The following is an 8,276-nucleotide window of genomic DNA, read 5'->3' as shown; positions in this document are numbered from 1 at the left end:
ATAGAACTCAACAGTGTGAAGTTAGAGGACTTTTGATGCCACTGAGCCATTTTTACAGCCATCTTCAGGATTTCTCATTGACACTTTCGTTTCTTTGGTCTTTCAAAGGTAGTTAGGGTTTAGAAGACATAGGACCTTTAAACAAAACCTGCTGTTATTCCCACGGCCTCACTCTATAATACGTATGTACTCAGGACATCCCAACAGACACCCTATTGTCCAAATTCATACTCACCTTCAACAGAAAGCTCTTAAACAGGAGAAGACAGGAAGTACTGCTGCTGCTATGGAACCATCATTGACGTATGCCTGTCAACACTTGTATTCCCAGCCATTTCTTGGGATGGTCAAGTTTGTTAACATCACGAGGAAAGAATCATTGGCCCTGATTGGAACATGAAAGCTCCAGCTTGAGAAAACACCAAATCTCAGTCTATGTGTCTTCATTTGAATCCTTTTCAGTGTAATACAATTACGATTGTAAACATTAAAAAGCAAATATTTCATTAATTAAACAAAAAGTAAAAGTATCCTTAGAAGATTCAGGTTATGGGAGGAGAGATGTGGTTAAGTGTTGTTGAGTTAGTTCCGACTCACAGCAACCCTGTGTAGGGTTTCTAGACTGTAAATCTTTGTGGGAGCAGAAAGCCTCATCTTTCTCCTGAGGAGCAGCTAGTAGGCTCAAACCACCTACCTTGTGATTAGAAGTCTACTGCCATAATGTTCCCCGAAAGAGAGGTCGGCTTTTGATTTTTTTTTTTTTTCAAATACCCAAACTGAAAAACTAAAGTCACTGCCATCAAGTCCATTAGGGCTCAGAACGACCCTGGATTCAGTTTTCAAGGCTGTACATTTGCTTTCCTTTTAACTTTTAAAAAATTGTTTTAGGTGAAAGCTTACAGAACAAATTCGTTTCCCAGTCAATCACTTGTATATAAAGTGTTTATTGGTTGCAGTTCCTACAATGTGTCACCACTCTGCCCATTCCCACCCTGATTTCCCTCTTTCTTTTTTGAAGCTTTTATTGCGACTTGAGCGATAGTTTACATGACAGAACATCGATTTTGCATTCAACCTATCATATATATATATATATTTTTAGTCAAACAGTTTTGATCAAGTTAATAGCAAGAATCAAAGCTGATTTCTTAATGTTTAAATTGTTTTCATTGTCTTTATGTAGAAGGTATTGAAGGTGGAACCAACTCCTGAATGTTCTTTCTAGTGGTGGAATGAGGTACATACTGTCCTGGAGTGCCACTCAGGTTGAATTTATGGTTCGTCCACATGAACTTACGAGCAATGCATGGTTTTGTAGTCGGAGGATCATTAGTCATACAGTGAAGCCAATGATGCCATTCGGGGGTACCATGCTTCCATCCACATCCCAGAATGTGTTTTTGCTATTCATTTTAGTCATATATATAACTCATCGAAGACGGCCAAAAAACTGTTTGTTGTCTTCATAGTATTTGTATCCATATTGTCTTCCCTGACTAATGTACCAACTCTTAAATCATTTGCCCTGGACAAAATTTATAAATAGCCCTGGAGGCCACCATGACTGCTGATCTGCTGCAGCCCACTTTTCAGGACCTGCAGGTACTCCATCTTGTCTGGCAGGTCATCTTATTTTGTTGTATTACAATGATGCAATCCCCTCCATGCACCATCGGTTTGTGGTATTTGCCTCTACTCCTTTTTTTTTATGTACACAAAACTGTGCAGAAATATATAATCATTTAAGCCACCAAAGGGCACATTCTGCAAGCCAGCCTCCTGGCCGCCAGCACACAGTCTTTCTCTTTCCATGAGTCTAGAGTCCTCAGCTGCTCTCTCTCTCCATGTCATCACCACTGCCTCGTCTCTGGTGTCACTTCTTCTCTGGTTAGGATCCCATGTTCTGCTTATGCTCTTCCCTCTTGATGGTCCTAGGGTCCTCTGTTCTTGAATGTGAGCTTAACTACCCCCACATCCCCTTTGTTACACATCTTCTATCTTTACAGTTGTGACCATCATAATTAGTCATAACAATTACTCACTATTGAATCAAAAGAAGCCTATCCCCATTTCTTTTCACCAGACCCATCTAGACCAGATGAAAACTATTCAGTGGGGATTCTACCTCCACCCCCTCAAGGCTGTACATTTTTATGGTTGCAGAAAGCCTCATCTACCTCCCCCCAGCCCCCACCCCAAGAGGCTGGTGGATTTGAACTGCAGACCTTGTGGTTAGCAGTCCAGAGTTGATCCTACAGTATGGAGAAGCCAGAAAGGTTCCATCCAGTCAGTGGCGCACGTGCTCTTTTCTTCCCCTGTAAATTCACGGTCACGTTCTTGGCTTCTTTAGTGATGGTATCTGCAATCTCTTTGACTTTGCCTTTCAGATCCTTCATCACACTATCTTCCTGGAACTCATGCTTTAGGAAGAAGAGCAGATGATGCACTTGTAGAGCAGTTCAGCTACATTAGAAGGAGTTGGCACTGTGCACCACAATCAGAAACCACACTTCAGCATGTAGTAGAAGGAGAAAAGGAAGATATCAGAGAAGAATTCAACAATGCTGGACACACCATACACTACCCAGTAGATCAGCCACTAGGTATCATCTTCTTTGTGGCTTTAATTGAGATGTAGGCTGGGTAGCCAAATCCTATCAGGAGAGAGGCTCCATAACCAAATACCAGGTACAAGGATGCCAATCTCATGGTACCCAGTGCAATGTAGCTCAGGTTCACATCAGTCTTTGCCTTGAGCTTGGCCAGGAGATTGGACATGCAATTCTTTTCATGTAAGAACTGGTCAAACCTCTGCCTTGTTTCTGCAGACATTGGTGGGGACCATTGTGCCATGCACAAATGGTTTACACCTCCCTTGGACTTTTGGTTTATTCAGGAAGATCCTAAATCCAATAACAAATGCTGTTACAAAAGAAAGTTAGAGGGAGACTTGATAGTGACTGAAGAGGAGAAAAAGAGACCCAGAGAAGAAGGCAATATGATTAAAATGATAATAGCCTCAAGCCAAGAAAGCCAAGGAATGCTAAGACAGTGGTCGACATTTGAATAAAGTCTTGAAGTAAATGAGGGAGTGAACTATAAGTTTATCTGGAGGAAGAACTTTCCAAACACATGGTTGCCCATTAATCCCTTTTATATGGAGTCCTGGTATGGCGCTGTGGGTTAGTGCACCAGACTGAAAAGCCGTTTGAACTGCAAGGTTGGCAGTTCAAGCTCACCAGCTGCATCTCGGAAACCCTATACAAGGTCGCTATGGGTCAGAACTGACTCAACAGCACTAAACAACAACAACAACAAATATGGAACCTAACAACAACAATATGGAAATTCTAGTGACTCTACATTGTATGCATTTTTAAATTTAAAAAAAATTTTAAATATAACATTAAAATTAATTTTAGTACATTACAAGGTTTTTAGTGTAATGGAAGCAAAGCAACAAGAACTACTAATTTTAGCTTATCTAAAGGAGCCCTGGACTTCTGGTATGAAACCGTAGGCTATTCACTGGACCACTAATCATAAGATAGGTGGTTCAAAGCCACCAACTACTCCTTGGAAACCCTTTACAGGATCTCTATGAGTCAGAACTGACTCAATGGCACTTAACACCAAAAAACAAAGGAGCCTTGGTGTCACAATGGTTAAGTTGTCTGCTGTTACCCAAAAAGTTAGCAGTTCAAATCCATCTAGCAACTCTGTGGGACAAAGACCTGGCAATATGCTTCCATAAAGATTATAAAGCCAGGAAAACCCTATGAGACAGTTATAGTCTTTCACATGGGGTTGCTATGAATAAGAATTGACTAGATGGTACCCAACAACAACAAGAAACTAAGCTGAAGATCTTAATTAGATGCCATTGACTTTTGTGGTTGTGATTTGAATGATTTGGCAGTCATAATACATGAAGAGCAAAGAGAACACTAGCCTTTGAGCCAATCTGGTAATAGCCACTGGGCTGATATTTTTGTTGGCTTTGATTAGCTAGCGACAGCTGACTGTGGCTTCTACTATTACTGTAAGAATGGTGTGGGGGTGGCGTCTGACCTTCTCTGATTTCACAAGGGGGAAGGAGATTCTAACTCATAATCAGGCCGAGAATGATTCCTATGAAGTAGACACCAGAAATGCATCCAGCCTGCAACCTTCTTCACCAGTTCTGATACCAACCATCCTTCTCATAGCACTCTCTACTTCTCTTCTGGATTTGCTAATTCATTACAATGGCTACACAGAATTTACAGACCATACTCATGAGTATGATTTTGTGTGTGTGTGTGTGTGCTTTCAGGGATGTTAACAGGCTACAATTCAGGATCAGAAATACTCAGGACATAGTTCTTTGTTCAGGGCAGCCTCTGCCCAGCCATGCCCACAGTCCTCAGTCTCTCAACTAAGAGTCCCATGGGCTCTTGCCCTGCTCAGACAAAGTTACAAAGCTCTTTTAGGGTCACTGATAAATGCCCAAAGGGCACTCCACTCCATGGTAAACCTCAGCCCAAAAGTGCTTGCCTCTAGTTCCATGGGTCAGCAAATCTAGATTTCCCAATTAAGTGCCTGGAGACACCCCACTCCACAAGCAAGCCTCCTGCCTGAAGTCACTCAGCTTTACTTACTTATCCAATCTGTATGTTGAGCAAATAAATCGAGAAGCATCAAATAATTATGTGAAGAAGAACGTGGCATCAGGATTAGGGGTAGACTCATTAGCAACCTGTGATATGCAGATGATACAACTTTGCTTGCTGAAAGTGAAGAGGACTTAAAATACTTACTGATGAAGATCAAAGAGCACAGCCTTTGGTATGGTTTGCACCTCAATGTAAAGAAAACAAAACTCCTCACCATTGGACCAATAAATAATATCAAGATAAATGGAGAAAAGATTACAGTTGTCTAAGACTTCATTTTGCTCAGTTCAACCATCAACACTCAGGGAAGCAGCAGCCAAGAAATCAAATGAAGTAGTGCATTAGACAAATCTGCTGCACAAAACCTATGTAAAGCATTGAAGAGCAAGGATGTTAGTTTGAGGACTAAAGTGAGCCTGACCCAAGCCACGGTATTTCCAATAGCCTCATATGCATGTGAATGTTGAACTATGAATACAGAAGACCATAAAATTGATGCATATGAGTTATGGTATTGGAAAGGCATATTAAAAATACCATACACTGCTAGAAGAATAAACAAATCTGTGTTGGAAGAAGTATGACTAGAATGCTCTCTGGAAGCCTGGACAGTGAGGCTGCATCTCTCATACTCCAGACATATTGTCAGGAGGCATCAATCCTTTGAGAAGGATATCATGCTAGGTAGTGTAAAGTCAGCAAAAAAGAGGAAGACCCCCAATGAGGTGGACTGGCACAGTGGCAGCAGCAATGGGCTCAAGCTTAGCAATGACTGTGATGATGACATGGGGCCAGCAGTGTTTCATTCTGTTGTGTATGAGGTTGCTATGTGGTGTTTTTTTGTTTTTTGTTTTTCTGTCTTTCTTTGATTTCTGTTTCTTTCTCTTTCCACTCACTTCCTCTCAGGTGGCCAGAGATGACACTAATACAAATAGACATCCCCAGGGAAGGTTGTACACCATGTGGAGGATTCTGTGGCCCAGGAGGGGTCTGTGTGTGCCTGTGCACAGAGGGATCTGCAGCCCACACGGAGTGTTCTACAGACTGTGTGGAGGGTTCTGTGGTGCATTGATTGCTGGGTGCAGAGTCAAAGGAGGAGGAGACAATAGTAAGAGCCTCTACCTGGAGTTTTTGCTAAACCGGGTCTGACCAGCCCTGGTCTGGTACTCAATAGGAAAAACAGCTGAATGGATTTGAGGGGAGGAAAACAAAAAGGAAGAAAAACTGGTGATTAGAGAGGTACAGTGGAAACATCAAGAATTTCTCAGGTGACTTTGGAAGCAGGAGTCCATTAGATGGCACTAGAGAATTACTCCAGCTTTATTGTCTTTATATTTATATATGTATATTATATCTATGTACACACACATATATATATATATTCAAGGAGCTCTGGTAGCATAGTGGTTACGAATGGGGCTGCTAATCTCATGGTCAGCAGTTAGAAACAACCAGCTGTTCCACAGAAGAAAGATGAGGCTCTCTGCTCCTGTAAAAATTGATAGCCTTGGAAACCCTATGCAGGCTCGTTATGAGTTGGAACAGCATATAACAACAATAACAATATATATATTCCCCCTGCCCTTGGGCTTTTATGACCTTTGTTTTTAGTCTTGTTCTTTGTGCCTCCTTCCATCTTATGTGAGCTTTTTCTTTCCTTGCTTTACCTGAAAGGAGACAGCAACTGTGGCCAAAGAGATAAACTTCAATTGCACCTTTTTAAAATTCCTAATTGGTCAAGAGCCAATAGGAGCTGCTGTATGCTAGAGCAGCGTCTACAACCAACACCTACCAAAAACACTCTGAAGTGTGCTCTATAAGAAGTCTGTCTCCTGATAACACTTACCAAGAGGCATTTGGAGAGTGCTTCAGGATATACCAACATACATTTATCTAATTAAAACAAATACAACAAAACCTCAATGCCTAAACAGCATCAGAAAATTTCTGCTTATGTGTAGAAACAAGACAGAGCATCTCAAACAAATGACCAAGAGATAGAGCCAGAAGTTACTTTGGAGGGAGAAAAGGGTTTGGAATTACCTAAAGAAGAATTCAGGAATTACAGAACAATTAATTGTACTCATGTAGAACTTGTACATAGAACAAGAATTTGTATATTCAAACAAATATTGCATAGTTTAAAATCAGAAAAGGTGTGCCACCAGGGGTTGTATCCTTTCACCATACTTATTCAATTGGTATTTGGAACAAATAATGTGAGAAACCTGACTATATATAGAAGAACATGGCTTTAAGATTGGAGGAAGGCTCATTAACAGCATGTGATATGTAGATGGCCCAACCTAGCTTACTGAAAATGAAAAGGACTTGAAACACTTGCTGAAGAAGATCAAAGAATATAGTCTTTAGTATGGATTACAACTCAATGTAAAGAAAACAAAATTCTTACAGCTGAACCAATAAATTCTCACAACTGGATCAATAAATAGCATCATGATAAATGGATAAAAGTCTGACGTTGCCAAGGGTTTCATTTTACTTGGATCCACAATCAACACTCATGGAAACAGCAATCAAGAAATCTAATGATGACTTCCAGCAAGATGGCAGGTGCACTACATGAACCCTCTACTGCAGGGCTGGGGTATCTTTTTCCTGACAAGGACCATTTGGATATTTATAATATCTTTTAATAAAAATTTACATTGGTATGGAAAAACTCCTAGATTTATTGATTTCAAGTCCCACCTGAGGTTCCTTGGCAGGGTCAGACCAAATGATTTCACTGGCTTACGTAACCAGTGGGCCACATGTTCCCCACCCCTGCTTAACAACAAAGATATGAGAAACCAAATAAAACAGACACAGATGAAAATTCTGGCACCACGAAGTTCAGAAGAAAGGTTAGAGTGGTGGACAGAGTGCTTGCTAGGTGGAGAAGCTGAGCAGGGACAATGAAAGAAGATAGACTGACTGGTAAATGGCTAGCCAGATGCGGCTTGATCATCTTGTGAGCAGCTTTAGCAGCAGAAGGTGGCTTTGCAGAGCAGATTTGCACAGGTGATGGGAAAGGTGCAATTCCTACTTTTTCCCCATGCTTCCCTAGTGAACAAGCTCCTACCCTCATCCACTCCTACCACTGACCCTGCTCTCCAGAGTTCAGAGACAGGATGTTGGGAGCCATGCCATTATGAGGTGGCAGCTGACTGCACCACTTTTGTGCCTGTATTCAGGCAGGCTTGGCTCCATAACTACAAAACCTGCAGAGCCACCAGATCAGTATTGAACCAGTTGCCCTGCCTCCAGCTTCTCTGTGGTCCTAACAAACATGAAAACTAGCTCCATCAAGGGCCCCCACAAACTACTTCCATTGAGTATCCTGAACACAGATAACACCTAGTCAATAGAAACTCTATGTATAGCCAGGAACAAGATTTATGTTGGACACCATGAAGTTCTACAGGATAAGCGCTCGACTGTAAGGTTGGTTTGAAATGCAAGATCCACAATTCAAATCCACCCAGCCACTCCTCAAAAACACTATGTAGGGTCACTATGAGATGGAACCCATTCAGAGACAACAAACAACAACAACAATGAAAGAGAATAACTTACAGTTGATTAGAATTCCAGAACAGGAAGAAACAATAAAAAAAA

General features: G+C 41.3%; 2 pseudogenes; both read right to left on the bottom strand.

The window, feature by feature from the left end:
• Window positions 1-1,175: 1,175 nt before the first annotated feature.
• On the bottom strand, window positions 1,176-1,611 carry LOC102833672 (annotated as a pseudogene).
• Window positions 1,612-2,252: 641 nt separating this feature from the next.
• On the bottom strand, window positions 2,253-2,832 carry LOC102833290 (annotated as a pseudogene).
• Window positions 2,833-8,276: the final 5,444 nt, after the last annotated feature.

The sequence above is a fragment of the Chrysochloris asiatica genome, unplaced genomic scaffold (genome assembly GCF_000296735.1).
Source record: "Chrysochloris asiatica unplaced genomic scaffold, ChrAsi1.0 scaffold00089, whole genome shotgun sequence".
NCBI classification, from domain to species: domain Eukaryota; kingdom Metazoa; phylum Chordata; class Mammalia; order Afrosoricida; family Chrysochloridae; genus Chrysochloris; species Chrysochloris asiatica.
The sequence above is the reverse complement of the archived record's forward strand: the minus strand, read 5'-3'. Positions and strand labels throughout refer to the sequence as shown.